The following is a 17,397-nucleotide window of genomic DNA, read 5'->3' as shown; positions in this document are numbered from 1 at the left end:
GCGTTTGGTATGCTTTCCTTTATTGGTCAGAGTATTGAGTACAGGAGTTGGGAGATCATGTTGCAGCTGTACAGGACATTGGTTAGGCCACTGTTGGAATATTCCGTGCAATTTTGATCTCCTTCCTACCAGAAGGAAGTTCTGAAACTTGAAAGGGTTCAGAAAAGATTTACAAGGATGTTGCCAAGGTTGGAGAATTTGAGCTAAAGGGAGAGGTTGAATAGGTTGGAGCTGTTTTCCCTGGAGCATCGGAGGCTGAGGGGCGACCTTATAGAGGTTTATAAAGTCATGAGAGGCATGGATAGGATAAATAGACAAAGTCTTTTTCATGGGGTCGGGGAGTCCAGAACTAGAGGGCATAGGTTTAGGGTGAGAGGGAAAAGATATAAAAGAGATCTAAGGGGCAACGTTTTCACGCAGATGGTGGTACATGTATGGAATAAGCTGTCAGAGGAAGTGGTGGAGGCTGGTACAATTGCAACATTTAAAAGACCTCTGGATGGCTATATGCATTGGAAGGGTTTGGACCGATATGGGCCAGGTGTTGACAGGTGGGATCAGATTGTGTTGGGATATCTGGTCGGCATGGACGAGTTGGACCGAAGGGTCTTTTTCAGTGCTGTACATCTCTATGACTCTATGACCTTTCAAAGAAGAGAGTTTGAAAAACACACATCCCTCAGAGAAAAATATTCTCCTCATCTCGGTCTTAAATGAGTAACCCTTCTTCTTAAACAATGACACCTTGTTCTAGAATCGCCCACAAGAGGATACATTCTCTCCACATGCACCCTATCAGGATCTTGTATGTTTTAATCAAGTTACATGTTTCTGTTCTAAACTCCAGTGGATACAGCTCTACCTTGCCTGGCTTTACCTCAGGAGACAATGCGCCCAATCCAGGTATTAATGGAGTAAACCTTCTCTGAACTGCCTCCAATACATTTACAGCTTTTCTTAAAGAAGGAGACCTGAAGAGTCTACCATACTGCAGAAGTAATCTCACCAAAGCCTATATGGTTGAGTCATAATCCCTCCATTTTTGCATTCATTTTCCTTGCAATTAGCAACAACATTCTACTACCTTTTCTGATTCTTGCTGTACCTGCACACTGATATTTTGTAATTCACATATGAGGACATCCTCATGCTCTGCATCTCAGAGCTTTGCAACCTCTCACCATTTTGCTAATATGCTGCTTTTTTATTTTTCCGAACAAAATGGACAAGTTCACATTTTCCAATAATATACTCCAATAGCAGGTCTTTGCCTACTCACTTGACTTGTCTTAATCCTTTGTAGCTTCCTTGTGTCATCTTCATAATTGACTTTCTTACTTTCATTGTTTTATCAGCAAATTTAGCAATCAGAATCTCAGTCCCTTCGTCCCAAGTCATTTGTAAAAGAGCAGGTTCATAGCTTCTTGAAAGTGGAGTTGCAGGTAGATAGGATAGTGAAGAAGGCGTTTGGTATGCTTTCCTTTATTGGTCAGAGTATTGAGTACAGGAGTTGGGAGGTCATGTTGCGACTTTAAAGGACATTGCTTAGGCTACTGTTGGAATATTGCATGCAGTTCTGGTCTCCTTCCTATCGGAAAGATGTTGTGAAACTTGAAAGGGTTCAGAAAAGATTTACAAGGATGTTGCCAGGGCTGGGGGATTTGAACTATAGGGAGAGGCTGAACAGGCTGGGGCTGTTTTCCCTGGAGCGTTGGAGGCTGAGGGGTGACCTTATAGAGATTTACAAAATTATGAGGGGCATGGATAGGATAAATAGACAGTCTTTTCCCTGGGGTTTGGGAGTCCAGAACTAGAGGGCATAAGTTTAGGTTGAGAGGGGAAATTATATAAAAGAGACCTAAGGGGCAACTTTTTCATGCAGAGGGTGGTACGTGTATGAAGTGAACTGCCAGAGAATGTGGTGGAGGCTGGTACAATTGCAACATTTAAGAGGCATTTGGATGGGTATATGAATAGGAAGGGTTTGGAGGGATATGGGCCGGGTGCTGGCAGGTGGGACTAGATTGGGTTGGGATATCTGGTCAGCATGGACAGGTTGGACCAAAGGGTCTGTTTCCATGCTGTACGTCTCTATGACTCTACAATTGTAAATTGAGGCCCCAGAAATGATCCTTGTAATACTCCACTCGATAGATTTTGCCAAACAATGTGATTCATTTATGACTATTCCTGATTTCCTATTAGCTAACTATCGTCTATCCAATATGTACCCTATACATGCACATGCCCACACACATGCCCACTTTCTCTCTGACCTCCCACGTTCTGCAATAATCTCTGATGCAGTACCTTGTAAATGGCCTTCTGAAACATGCAGTTACTGATTCCAGTTTGATACAAGCGAAAATTACGACTTCAAAGGAGTCCGATACATTGGTGACACGAGATTTCCCTTTCACAAAACAGTGTAGTTATCCCTACCATCACAAGAACCAACCTTCAGCCAATTTGATTTACTTTATGTAATATCACAATAAGGCTGAAAAATAGTGAGTGCGCACTGGATACAGCAAAGACTATGGACCCCAAAAGTATCCCAGCTGCAGTACTGAAGACTTGTGCTTTCGAATTAACTTCACTGTTATCCAATAAAACTACAGCACTAGCATATGTCTGACTGTGTGAAAAATTACCCAGGTTTGTCCTGTTCACAAAAAGGCAGTGGAAGAGGGAGACCCAGAACTTGAAACAAAAGTGGCATTGGCGTAGAAAGAATCTGATTGGCCATTGGTGAAATGTGCTGCTGTGGCAGAAATGAGTCTTTGCTGATTTTATTGGGGCTGATTACTCTCTTCCTTTTGATACTGACCCTCAAGTAAGCAAGTACTGTAGGCTTCTAGAAATGGGATGTGGATTATGGTGTTAGTCCCTGTCAATGCCTGGGCTCCATACATTTTGGCTACCTGAGCCAGTTGACAAAGACCTTGCCCTGCCAGAACTGTATGAGAGTCTGTGCAACTGACCCTCCACATTAAAACAAAAATGCATAAGCATCTTCCACGCCCTCCAAACATTTGGGAACATCAGGCCCCTCATGGACAGCCCCAGCAGCAACTGAACGTCACATTGCCATCCTCACTCGGGAACTCTCACACTATGATATTGCCATCACTGCTCTGAAAGAGTCATGGCGTATAGGAGAAGGTCAGCTCAAAGCACAAGGTGAATGCTGGATGGGTAAACCAGAGGAAGACCACGGACTCCATGAGTGTGGTCGCACCATCAAGAACAAACTTGGCTGAGCCCTCATGGAATAACCCAATGCCCCACAGCCTGTTGGCTCACCTTAACACAGGAGCAGTACACCAGAGTCATCAGAGCATACGCCTTGAGCGTGGAAGCAATGGATGAGGCCAGGAAGAATTTTTCTCCAGCCCTGAGCGCTTGTTATCTGTGTCCCAAAGGGAGACAAGCTAATTCTTCTTGGTGATTTCAATGCCAGCCTTGAGAGGGACACAACCCTCTGGAAAGGTTTGATTGGCAGGGAAGGCAAACTTCAATGCGCTGTCCTCCTGACATGGTGCCTAGAGAATGGCCTGATCAGAACGCACACCCTATTTTGTTAGCGTGATAAATACAAGACCTTATGGCAATGCTCATTGCAGACATTGACACCTGTTTGACTGCATCATCATCCATGGAGAGTCAATGTTTCGAGCATAAGCTCTTCATCAGGAATGGTGAAGAAGTGGGAGGTGGTGGGAGATAAATGGGAGGGGGCTGGGCTGGGCTGGGGGGAAGGTAGCTGGGAATGCGATAGGTAGATGAGGGTGGGGTAATGGTGATAGATCAGAGAGGAGGGTGGAGTGGATACGTGGGAAGGGAGATGGACAGGTAGGACAGTTCAAGAGGGTGGTGACGAGTTAGAGGGTTGGATCTGGGGTAAGGTGGAGGCAGGGCAAATGAAGAAACTGTTGAAATCAACATTGATTCTGTGTGGCTGGAGGGTCCTAACGTGGAAGCTGAGACGGTCCTCCTCTCGGCGTCCGGTGGCCAGAGTTTGGCAGTGGAGGAGGCCAAGGACTTGTATGTTCTTGGCGGAAAGGGAGGGAGAGTTTAAGAGTTCGGCAACAGAGCGGTGGAATTGATTGATCCATAGATGTTCTCTCAAACATTCTGCAAGTTGGCATCCTGTCTCCTCCAATGTAGAGAAGACCACATTGGGTGCAATGGATGCAGTTGATGATGTGTGCAGAAGTACAGGTAAATCACTGTCAGATGTGGAAGGATCCTTTGGGGCCTTGGATGGAGGTGAGGGGGGAGGTGTGGGTGCATGTTTTGCTCTTGCAGTGGCAAGGGAGTTTGCCGGGTGTGGAGGGTGGGTTGGTGGGGCCTGTGGACCCAACAAGACAGTCACTGAGAGAATGGTCCCTCTGGATAGGATTGTGGAGGGAACTATATCCCTGGTGGTAGGGTCTGTGTCTGGTGGCAGAAATGGCAGAGGATGATGCGTTGTATCTGGAGATTAGTGGAGTGGAAGCTGAGGACTGGTGGGGAGGGGTTCTGTCATTATTGCAATGGAGGGGTGGGGTTCAAGGGCAGAGGTGCGGGGAATAGAGGAGATGCATTGGAGGGCATCGTTGACCACATTCAAGGGGAAATTGCAGTCCATGAAGAAGGAGGCCATCTGGGTGTTCTGTGGTGGAATCGGTTCTCCTGGGAGCAGATGCAGTGGAGGAATTGGGAGTAAGGAATAGAGCTTTTGCAGGACGCAGTGTGGGAGTAGGTGTAGTCCAGGTAGTTGTGAAAGTTAGTGGGTTTGTAATAGATGTCCATGTTGAGTCGGTCACCAGAAATGGAGATGGAGATGTCCACGATGGTCCTGGTGAACTTGAGGTCAGGGTGGAAGGTGTTTGTGAAGTTGATGAACTGTTTAACCTCCTTGTGGAAGCACGAGGTGGTGTCGATACAGTCATTGATGTAGCGGAGGAAAAGGTGGGGAATGGTGCTGGTGTAGCTGCGGAAGATAGACAATTTCACGTACCTGACAAAGAGGCAGGCATAGCTAGGGCCCATGCGGCTGCCCATGGCTATCCTTGTGGTCTGGAGGAAGTAGGAAGATTTGAAGGAGAAATTTTTAAGGGCGAGGACCAGTTGACTCGATGGAATGAGAATGTCAGTGGAAGGATACTGGTTGTGTCGGCGGGAGAGGTAGAAGTGGAGGGCTTGGAGGCTTTTGTCATAGCGGATGGATGTGTGCAAGGACTGGATGTCCATGGTGATGATGAAGCATTGGTGGCCAGGGCAACAAAAGTCATGGAGGAGGTGGAAGGCATGGGTGGTGTCCTGACTGTATGTGGGGAGATCTTAGACCAAGGGGACAGGGCGGTGTCAAGGTATGCAGAGATAAGTTCCATGGGGCAGGAGCAGGCTGTGACGATGGTTTGACCGGGACAGTCAGGTTTGTGGATTTTGGGTAGAAGGTAGAACTGGGCAGTGCGGGGTTCCTGGACTATGAGGTTGGAGGCTGTGGATAGGAGATCCCCTGAGGTAATGAAGTTGTGGATGGTCTGGGATATGATGGTTTGGTGATGGGAGGTGATGTTTTGGTCGAGGGGACAGCGGGAGAAGGTGCCTGCAAGTTGGCACCTAGTTTCAGTGGTATAGAGGTCAGAGCACCAAACAACACAGCTTCCCCCCCCGTCTGCTGATTTGATGGTGAGGTTGAGATTGGAGTGGAGGGCTGCGCATTGCGAGAGTAAGAGTTTGGAGTGGGCGAAAGGCACCTATCCACTCCACCCTCCTCTCTGACCTATCACATCACTCCCACCTTCATCTACTTATGGCATTCCCAGCTACCTTAACCTCTCTTCCCCCCCCCCCCCCCCCACCCCAGCCTCACATCCCTCCCATTTATCTTTCAACTCAGTTTCATTGTGAGCCCCTAATACGCATCCCACATTATGATACTTGTCACCATCATAGCTCTCACCTGATCTGAGGTTGAAAAGACCTCCCAGCTGATGATAACCAACAAGGCTACCATTGCACACAGCATGCTTACCAAAATACTAAAATATGGTGGGAGAGCAGTCTTGGAACACATACATGACCTCACTTCCCTCTTCTGGAAGAAGAAGACCATGGTAAGCAGATCTCTAAGGTGCCATAATTGTGACTGTCTTATTGATTGGATTTATTGTTGTCACACGTGCCAAAGTATTGTGAAAAGTGCTGCTTTGCATGCTAATTAGACAAATCATACTTAGGTAAGTCCATCAGGGTAATAGATTATAATGCAATATATAGTATTCTGTTTACAGAGAAAGATCAACTCTAATATGACATGTCCTTTCATAAGTTTGATAATAGCAGGGAAGAAGCTGTTCTTAAATCTAGAGATATGCAATAAAACATGAAATGTGCTTTCCAGCTCCAACTTATCCCAAGATGGTAGTTAACAGGAATTCCCAGCTTTCTGCCCTATCCCAAACCCTTGAAGCTCCACTTTACAGCTGAGATCACGTAAGGCAGCTTTTACCAAGTCTTCACAGTCTTGTTGTGTGATCTTTGCCTGCGGGTTGAGCATCTCAGCTCCCATCTCCAGGATCAGCTGGGAGAAGTCAGGATTGTGGGCCATTGGGTTACGGAGCAGGCCTGCTTCTGGTGTGTGTTATCAAACTTCTGTATCTTCTGTCTGATGGAAGAGGGTTGAAGGGAGTAGAACTAGGGCTGTCTCTAAAGAGAGGTCTCCCACTGTTGCCACAAGTAAGGTCATTGCAAAGATCCTCCTACCAGTGACGGAAGAGCTTTTACTGAAGACACAGTGCAGATTCTGTCCATCAAGAAGCACAATGGACGTGATCTTCACAGCATGACAAGTCCAGGAAAAATGCAGGGAGCAGCAGCAACCTTGATACATAGCCTTTCTTGATCAGGCCTTGGAATCTGTTAGTCAGGCAGGATGATGGAGCATTCTCCTCAAATCTGACAGCCAATAGAAACTTCTCACATTCCTCTATCTCCTGCACAGCAACATGAAAACTGTGACACCCTGTTCAACCTGTGTCACCTCCAATCCAGAAGCAAAATCCCTCTAACCTATGGACTGCAATATACAGACAATGCTTGTAAGTGCAAATGGGCCTTAAGCTAAACATCTGGAAGACAAATCATTCTACCAGTCTGCTCTCTCGACTATTAACTACAGTGAGTCACTGGATAGCATGAATCAATTCTCATACTTTGAGAGTTACTCCTCAGCAATTCAAAGAGATCATTGGTGATCTATGGCCTAACTCCATACACTAGCGTTTGGCTCATATCTTTTAATACCTTTGCTTAACAAAAAAAATCCATCTTGGATTTAAAATTAGCAACTGTACCCTCTCAATTTTGGAAGAGTTCCATCCTTCTCATCACCTCTGCTGAATGGTCTGGACCTTATTCTCAAACTATGCTGCCTGGTTCTAGAATCCCCAACCAGTGGAAAATGTTTATCTTTATCTACCCTGTCTTTTCCTGTTAATGTCTTGAAGACTTTGATCAGATCACCCCTTAACTTTCTAAATTCTCAAGAAAGTTGGCCTAATTTGTGTAATCTGACCTCAGAACTTACCCCTGAAGTCCAGGTATCATTTTTATTTCTCTATTTTCTAAGATCTTGTCACTGACAAAAACTGTATCTATGTACGTTTGTATCTAAGGTAGCAATGTAAGTGGTGACTTATGAACTTTTTACTGCACTCATTTGAGTACATGTGACAATGAAGCTGATTCACTTCAATTCATTGAACTCCCTCCTAGGCCAATATGTCCTTCCAAAGGTATCTTCCTAAGGCGCAGATCTGCTCACAGTGTTCCAAGTGGAGTCTAACAGTGTTTTGTATAACTGCAGCATAACTTATGCATCCTTGTATTCCAGTCCTCTAGTGCATCTGAACCCAAGCCTCTGGACAACCACTGTATTTCACTTGATACCACCTAGAAACTCTCTTGATTTATCATTTTTTGGTCCAAAATTGATATATTGAAATCTACCTGCCACAGTTATTTCCCATTCACTTAGTCTCACCTGTATCCCTATGTAGTTTTATGCTCTCATCTACAATAGCACCTACCTTTGTGGCATCAGCAAATTTGGATATAAGACTCATCATGCCATTATCCAAATTGACAATGATTTGAGTAATTAACGCCTTAACACCGATCCTTGTGGGATACCATGGGTCACATTCTGCCAATTTGAGCAACTACCCATTGTCTCTATTTCCTGTCACTTGCCACTCAACCAACTTTCCAGCCATGTTTGTAATTCGTCCTTGGTTCTGTAGGCTTGTACCTTAGTTAACTAGCCCTTGTGTGGAACTTTGCTTCTGGACGTCCATATAAACAACATCCATTGACATTGCCCTGTCCAATACCTTAGTCGCCTCTTAAAAAGATTCAGTGGGGTGTATCAAACATGACCTGTCTGTCATGCTGGCTCTCCTGATTAACTGGAAATTTTCCAGGTGTCAGTTACTCCATCCTTGATTATAGACTCAAACAATTTCCCTACCACAAATGTTAGGCTAACTGGCCTGTAATTCTCTAGTTTTCCTCTTTATTTTTCCCTTGTTAAAAAGTGAAGTGACATGTATACTTTTCCATACCAGAGGAATGACTCCTGTATCAAGGGAACTCTGAAATTGTCACTAATCATAATAACACTGAGAGCGACTTGACTATGACATAGCAACAGCTTCATCACTAAAGATTTGAGATGGCACCGACAGCAAGTCAAAGTAGGGAAGACAACAAGCATTCTATTAAACCACTATAGGTAATAGATAATATGTTTGGAGGTGGAGTTCCTCTGGTGTTTTTTTTTGTACAATACCAAGAGGTCTAGCAGCTGGCAGTTACTAACACTATTTGTCCTAGATCCTTTCAATTGTGTTTCTAGGCCCTTGTAAGCCAGAATGTATGCCCCTGTAGTGGGTAGGAACATCCATCTGAGCCAAATATAGGTAGTTTCAGTTTAGGCAGAGAGGGTTGGTGAAAGGGAGGTAGGAATTTGCTTCTTATATTCACTTAGTACATTCACCAGTTTCATTATTGATGCGGCAAGAAAATAAATTATTTGTGGATCCTAGATTAGCAGAATTTTTTTGAAAGCCATTTGCCTAAAATAAGGATAAGAAATAGAAGCAACAACATTTTCATTTATAGATAGATATTTGTTTATTGCACTGTCTTAAATCTTTTGTGCTTACATCAATATCTACAATGACAGTCAACATCTAGTCCAATGTACTAGCTGTGCCTTTGGATGTCTGAAGGGCAAAGTGCTTGATGACAAAGATCAAACCTGGTATCAAGCTCCTGGAATACTGGTCTGCGTATTACCTGTCCTTCCATCAGGCCACATTGTCTGCATGCCTGACTTCCAAAGTAAGCTCTCAGTTTTTAGCTTTCTCATGAGAAGGCGAAGGTAATATTTAAGGCCTTCCTGAAAAGATGCAATATCACTGCCTACTGTAACCCAAGACTGACTAAACTGGAGAAGCATTCGCAAAGGTGGCAAACAATTCGAATGTCTCCAGCATGCCCTGGTGGAGGTTAAGCAGAAACAGCAGAAGGAGTAAATGAAAACCGTATGGATCCAGCAGTGAACTGTTTGGTTACCTCAAGACCAACAACTCCAAAGTGGAAGAAAGCCATCCTCAATCCCAAGGAACTGCCTGAGATGAAGAGAAGATTTGACTGACTCTGGCATCAAGGAGTCCGAATAAAATTGGAGTCGAAGAAAATCAGTGGTGAAAAAGTGTTCATTGTGTGATACCATACCTAGCTGAAAAGATTGTTGGAGGCCAATCATCTCTCTTTTGAGATATTGCTACAGGAATTCTTCAGGGTAGATATTTTCTAATTGACCTGTTCAGAAATGATATTACACACTTTTGAGCAGGTGGGACTTCAACCTGAGTCTCCTGACTCAGAGCTAGGGACACTACCATTATACCAGAAGAACTTTGTTCGTCAGGGTAATGTCCTAGGATCAACTATCTTCATCTGCCTCATCAATGATCTTTTCCTCATCACAAAGTCAGAAGGGGGCTGTTAACTAATAAATGCACAGAATCTGGTTCCATTTGTGACTACTCAGATGTTGAAACATCTTGTGCTTGCATAAAGCAAGAGCTCAACAGCATTTGGGCTTTGATAAGTGGCAAGTGACATATGTGCCACATATATACCAATCATTAATCACCTTGAAGAAAGAATCTAACCACCTGCTATTCGCTTTATCATTGCTGACACTCCTGCCTAACAACCCAAAGATTAATGTTAATCAGCAACTAAAGTGTACCAATGAAGTAATTGAAGAAGTAAGAAGCAAATACTGCAGATGCTGAAAATCTCAAGTAAGATTGGAAAGTGCTGGACAAATTCAGCCAATTTGGCAACATCAGTGGAGAGAGAAAAATAGAATTGGCGTTCTGAGTCTAATATGATTCATTTCAGAAGAAGAGTCCTATTGGACTTGAAATGTTAACTTCCTTTACTTCCACGGATGCTGCCAGACTTGCTGAGTTTCTCCAGCATTTTCTACTTTTATTTCAGGTAAATGCTGTCTTTACAAGACCAGGTCAGAGGCTAGAATGTTTAAATGACCACTTCTTTGTGGCACACTGACTCAGTAGTTAGCACTGCTGCCTCACAGCACCAGGGACCCGGGTTTGATTCCAACCTTGGGTTACTGTCTGTGTGGAGTTTGCATGTTCTCCCTGTGTCTGCATAGGTTTCGTCCAGGTGCTCTGGTTTCCTCCCACAGTCCAAAGATGTGCAGGTTAGGTGAGTTGCCCATACTAATTTGCCCATAGTTTCAGAGATGTGTAGGTTAGGTGCACGAGTCGGGTGAAATGTAGAGCAATAGGGTAGGGGAATGGGTCTGGGTGGGTTACTCTTCGAAGGGTCAATGTGGACTTGTTGGACCAAATGACCTGTTTCCACACTTTAGGGATTCTGAGAACTCACTCAAATCCTGGCTACTATCTCCAAAGCAGAAGTGTAGTAGAATATTTTCTAGGCTGAGTGGCACTCCAACAAGATTGAATAAACTAGACATGGACAAAGGCACCTGCTTTATTGTCAGTCGTACCATCACCTTGAAACACTCAGTCCCTCCAGCATTGGCACATTGATTTACAAGATGTACTGCAACCGCTTATCAAGGCAGTTTTGATAGCACCTTCTAAACAGTAACCTCTACCATTTGGGAGAGCAAATGCAGAAAATTAACAGGAGCACCATCAGCTTTAAATTCCCTTCCAATACACAACCTCTTGGCTTGAAATTGTATCGGCATTTCTTTGCAGTTGCTGAAGTAAAATCGTGGAACTCAATCACTAAGTATACTCTGGCTGTACCACAAGTTTCAGTGGTTCAAGAAGGTGGCTCAGCATCACCTTCTCAAGGGCTGTTAGGGGCAGGCAATAAATGGTGGCCTTGGCAATGACACCTTCATCCCTTGAATTAAAAAAGAATAGCACCTCTCCTTATTAGAATGAACATGTCTACATGTGAGAAGATGTAGACTCAACATTTCGCCTCTTGGGCCTGCTGTAGCATTCAGTAAGATTGTGGCTAATGGAGACTGATAGTGTTGTTTTGTATGGCTGGGAACCTTAGGTGCTAACGTGAATTCTGTCACTTAGCAGCCGACTGTTAGACCATAAGAGATAGGAGCAGAAATTAGGCCATTCAGCCCTTTGAGTCTGCTCTGCCATTTAATCATGGCTGATAGGTTTCTCAACCCCATTCTCTGGCTTTCTTCCAGTTACTCTTGATCCCCTTGACAATCAAGAACCTATTTATCTCCATCTTAAATATACTCAAATGACCAGGCCTCCACAGCCTTCTGTGGCAATGAATTCCACAGACTCACCACTCTCTGGCAGAAGACATTTCTCCTTATCTTCGTTCTAAAAGGTCTTTCATTTATTCTAAGGCTGTGCCCTCAGGTCCTAATCTCTCCTACCAATGGAAGCATCTTCCCAACATCTACTCTGTCCAAGGTATTCCATATTAGACAATAGACAATAGATGCAGGAGTAGGCCGTTCAGCCCTTCGAGCCTGCACTGCCATTCAATATGATCATGGCTGATCATTCCCAATCAGTATCCTGTTCCAGCCTTATCTCCATAACCCTTGACTCCACGATCTTTAAGAGCTCTATCCAATTCTTTCTTAAATGAATCCAGAGACTGGGCCTCCACTGCCCTCTGGGGCAGAGCATTCCACACAGCCACCACTCTCTGGGTGAAGTAGTTTCTCCTCATCTCTGTCCTAAATGGTCTACCCCGTATTTTTAATTGTGTCCTCTGGTTCGGCACTCCCCCATCAGCGGAAATATGTTTCCTCCTGCCAGACTGTCCAGTCCTTTCATAATCCTATACGTTTCAATCAGATCCCCTCTCAGTCTTCTAAACTCAAGGGTATACAAGCCCAGTCGCTTCAGTCTTTCCGTGTAAGGCAATCCTGCCATTCCAGGAATTGACCTCGTGAACCTACGCTGCACTCCCTCAATAGCCAGAATGTCTTTCCTCAAATTTGGAGACCAGAACTGTACACAGTACTCCAGGTGTGGTCTCACCAGGGCCCTGTACAGCTGCAGAAGCACCTCTTTGCTTCTATACTCAATTCCTCTTGTTATGAAGGCCAGCATGCTATTAGCCTTCTTCACGACCTGCTGTACCTTCATGCTTGCCTTCATTGACTGGTGGACAAGAACACCCAGATCTCTCTGAACAGCCCCTTTACCTAATTTGATACCATTGAGGTAGTAATCTGCCTTCCTGTTCTTGCCACCAAAGTGGATAACCAGACATTTATCCACATTAAACTGCATCTGCCATGATCTGCCCACTCACTTAACTTGTCCAGGTCACCCTGTAATCTCCTAACATCCTCATCACATTTCACCCTACCACCCAGCTTTGTATCATCAGCAAATTTGCTAATGTTATTGCTGATACCATCTTCTATATCATTAACATATATTGTAAAAAGCTGCGGTCCCAGCACGGATCCCTGCGGTACCCCACTGGCCACTGCCTGCCATTCCGAAATGGAGCCGTTAATCACTACCCTTTGTTTCCTATTGGCCAACCAATTCTCTATCCAATCTAGTACTTTGCCCCCAATACCGTGCGCCCTAATTTTACTCACTAACCTCTTGTGTGAGACTTTATCAAAAGCTTTCTGAAAGTCCAGGTACACTACATCCACTGGATCTCCCTTGTCCACCTTCCGAGTTACATCCTCAAAAAATTCAAGAAGATTAGTCAAGCATGATTTCCCCTTCATAAATCCATGCTGACTCTGTCCTATCCTGTTACTATTATCCAGATGTGCCGTAATTTCATCCTTTATAATAGACTCCAGCATCTTTCCCACCACTGAGGTCAGACTAACTGGTCTATAATTTCCTGCTTTCTCCCGCCCACCCTTCTTAAAAAGTGGCACAACATTAGCCGCCCTCCAATCCTCAGGAACCGACCCCGATTCTATTGAACTCTGGAAAATAATCACCAGCGCATCCACGATTTCCCGAGCCACCTCCTTCAGTACCCTGGGATGCAGGCCATCAGGTCCCGGAGACTTATCAACCTTCAGACCTAACAGTCTCTCCAACACCAAATCCTGGCAAATATAAATTCCCTTAAGTTCAGGTCCTTCAGCCACTGTTACCTCAGGGAGATTGCTTGTGTCTTCCCCAGTGAACACAGATCTGAAGTACCCATTTAATTCCTCTGCCATTTCTTCGTTCCCAGTAATATATTCCCCTGTTTCTGTCTTCAAGGGCCCAATTTTTGTCCTAACCATTTTTTTGCCTTGGACATACCTAAAAAAGCTTTTACTATCCTCCTTTATATTCTTGGCCAGTTTACCTTCGTACCTCATTTTTTCTCTGCGTATTTCCTTCTTACTAATCCTCTGTTGTTCTTTAAAAGCTTCCCAGTCCTCAGTTTTCCCACTTATCTTCGCTAAGTTATACTTTTTCTCTTTTAACTTTATATGTTTCTTTACTTCCCTCGTCAGCCACGGCCGCCCATGTCTTCTCCTGGGATCTTTCTTCTTTTTAGGAATGAACTGATCCTGCAACTTCTGCATTATACACAGAAATATCCTCCACGGTCTTCCCTGTTAAGGTATTGCACCATTGAACTTTGGCCAGTTGCTCCATCATAGCTCCATATTTCCCTTTATTCAACTGAAATATTGTCACTCCCGATTGTACCCACTCCCTCTCAAATTGCAGATTGAAGCTTATTGTATTATGGTCACTACTTCCCAATGGCTCCTTCACTTCGAGGTCACTGACCAATTCTGGTTCGTTACACAATACCAGATCCAGAATCGCCTTATCCCTGGTCGGCTCCAGCACCAGCTGTTCTAAAAATCCATCTCTGAGGCACTCCACAAAGTCTCTTTTATGAGTCCCGATACCATCCTGATTCTCCCAGTCTACCTGCATGTTAAAATCCCCCATAACAACTGTAGTAACATCTTTGCGACAAGCCAATTTCAGCTCCTGATTCAACTTACATCCGACATCCAGACTACTGTTTGGGGGCCTGTAGATGACTCCCATGAGGGTCTTTTTACCCTTAGTGTTTCGAAGCTCTATCCACACTGACTCTACATCCCCTGACTCTAGGTCCCCCCGCGCAAGGGACTGAATATCCTCCCTTACCAACAAGGCCACCCCACCCCCTCTGCCCGTCAGTCTGTCCTTACGATAGCACGTGTAGCCTTGAATATTCATTTCCCAGGCCCTGTCCCCATGAAGCCACGTCTCAGTTATCCCCACAATATCGTATCTGCCAATTTCCAAAAGAGCCTCAAGCTCATCCACCTTGTGTCTAATGCTTCGTGCATTCGTATATAGAATTTTTAATTTGTTACTGCTCTCACCCTTCTCCTCAACCCTTATTTCACTCAACTTTACAGCATGATGCCTTTTCCAGTTTTCTGCCTCCTTGATACAGTTGTCTTTCTTGACTTCTCTTGTTCTAACTACCCCTTCAATTTCCTTTTTAAACATCCAGCTTGTCCCCTCCCCCCCGTTACTTAGTTTAAATGTAGCGGTGTTGCAGCAGAAAACCTGCCTGCCAGAATGCTGATCCCTGATCTATTAAGGTGCAAGCCGTCTCTCTTGTAGAATTTATGGTTACCATAAAATATACCTCAGTGATCCAAGAACTTGAAACCTTGCTTCCTGCACCAGTTCCCCAACCACATGTTCAAGTCCATTATCTCCCGGTTTCTGGCCACACTAGCCCGAGGAACTGGAAGCAAACTGGAGATAACCACCTTGGACGTTCTGCTTTTTAGCCTTCTTCCTAGTTCTCCGAAGTCTCGCTGTAGTATGTTCCTCCTTTTCTTCCCGACATCATTTGTGCCGACGTGTACCACCACCTCGGGCTCTTCACCCTCGTCCTTGAGGATGTCCTGCACTCTGTCCGCAATGTCTTTCACTCTAGCACCAGGAAGGCAACACACCATCCTTAATTCCCGTCTGCTGCCACAAAAACCCCGGTCAGTTCCTCTCACAATGGAGTCCCCTATTACCACGGCTCTGTGCGATGTCCGACTCTTCCGCTCTGCTTCTGCGGCAACTTTTGATTGACAAACATGGCCGCCTTGCGAACTGGCAGTGTCATCAGACTCTACTGTTTCCAAAAGCTTCAACTTGTTCCTGACAGTTACAATTAGATCCCACCCTTCATCCTTCTAAACCCCATCGAAAATAAACCCAGAGTCCTCAAATGTTCCTCATATGTTAATCATTTCATTCCTGGTACCGTTCTTGTGAATTTCCTCAGAACACATTCCAGGGCCAGTACATTCTTGTGATATGAGGCCCAAACCTCTGCACAATACTCCAAATGTAGTCTGACCAGAGTCTTATAGAGTCTCAGAAGTCCATCCCTGCTTTTATATTCAAATCCTTTCAAAATAAATGCCAACATTGCATTTGCCTTCCTAACTACTGACTCTAACTTGCAAGTTTACCTTGAGAATCCTGGACTGGAACTCCAAATCTCTTTGCGCTTCAGGCTTCTGAATTTTTTTCCCATTTAGGAAATAGTCTCTACCTCTATTGTTCCTACCAAAGTGCATGACCTCGCACTTTCCCATGTTGTACTCTATCTGCCCACTCTCCTCACCTGTTCAAATCCTTCTGCAGCCCTCTTCGCCTCCACAGTGCTATCTGTGCCTCTACCTATCTTTGTATCATCTGCAAACTTAGCCAGAATGCCCACAATTACTTTGTCTAGATCGTTAATGTATAAAGTGATAAGTTGTGGTCCCAACGTTGAGCCCTGTGGAACGCCACTTGTCACTGGCTGCAATCCTGAGAAGGGCCCTTTTATCCCCACTCTCTGCTTTCTGCCAGACAGACAAGCTTCTATCCATGCTAATATCTTCCCTCTAAAACCATGGGCCCTTATCTTACTTAGCTTCCTGTACAGCGCCCTGTGAAAGACCTTCTTGAAGTCCAGATAGATAACATCTATTGGCTCTCCTTGGTCGAACATGCTCGTTACTTCCTCAAAGAATTCTAGTAGATTTGTCAGGCGTGACCTACCCCTAATAAAACCATGCTGACTTTGCTCTATTTCCAGTTCCATGTATTTAGAAATCTCATCTTTCACAATGGACCTCCAGATCTGCATACGTCCCAATATTTTGGAACTGTAGCAGCAACTTGAATTCATAGAAGGCCTCCAATGTAGCAAAATGTCCTGAGGTGCTTCACAAGACCGGAATAGGATAGCCATTGACATGAAGTCATGCAAAAAGATAGAGGGACAGGTGATTAAGAGGAATATTGAATGGCCTGGGACAGAGTGGACCTTGAGGCCTGAATTACAGCAGGACAAAGAGTGAGAGCGAACCAGAGAGGTTGAGAAAGGGAATTCCAGAGTTTAGAGCCTTCAGCAGCTGAATGCTTGGTTACCAATGGAATGTTGAAAGTCAGGTTTGTACAAGAGGTTAGAATTAGAGGAGTACGGAGATTTCGCAGGGTTGAGAAATTGGGGGCATTGTGAAGATGGGAAGGAGTGAGGCTAGCCAGAACAACACTGGAATAGTCATGTCTGGCAGTAACAAAGGCATGGATGAACAATTTAGCAGCTAATGTGTGAGAAGCTGAGAGAACGTGATTGGTGTGTAACTGATCATCTTTGATGACAGAATGGATTGGCGATCAGAATATTAGGTTCAAATGGAACCTACTACCTACATTTTGATCACCCATTTAGCATTAGTCCCCAAATTTCTACAGCAGTAAAGGAATGAACAGGTATATTTGCTGAACAAGTGTTTAATCTATGTGACTGTTCCTATTTTGTTGATGTTGGTTGTATTTCTGCTTTATT

The 17,397-nt window shown here is 44.5% G+C and overlaps 1 protein-coding gene across 3 annotated transcripts in view; it reads left to right on the top strand.

The window, feature by feature from the left end:
- man2c1 (mannosidase, alpha, class 2C, member 1) overlaps positions 1-17,397 on the top strand; it is a 130,183-nt gene that overhangs the window by 27,547 nt on the left and 85,239 nt on the right. The window lies entirely within an intron of this gene.

This window comes from Chiloscyllium punctatum, chromosome 33, assembly GCF_047496795.1.
Source record: "Chiloscyllium punctatum isolate Juve2018m chromosome 33, sChiPun1.3, whole genome shotgun sequence".
In the NCBI taxonomy this organism is placed as follows: Eukaryota; Metazoa; Chordata; class Chondrichthyes; order Orectolobiformes; family Hemiscylliidae; genus Chiloscyllium; species Chiloscyllium punctatum.
Note: the sequence above shows the minus strand (reverse complement) of the source record. Positions and strands in the feature narration are given on the sequence as shown.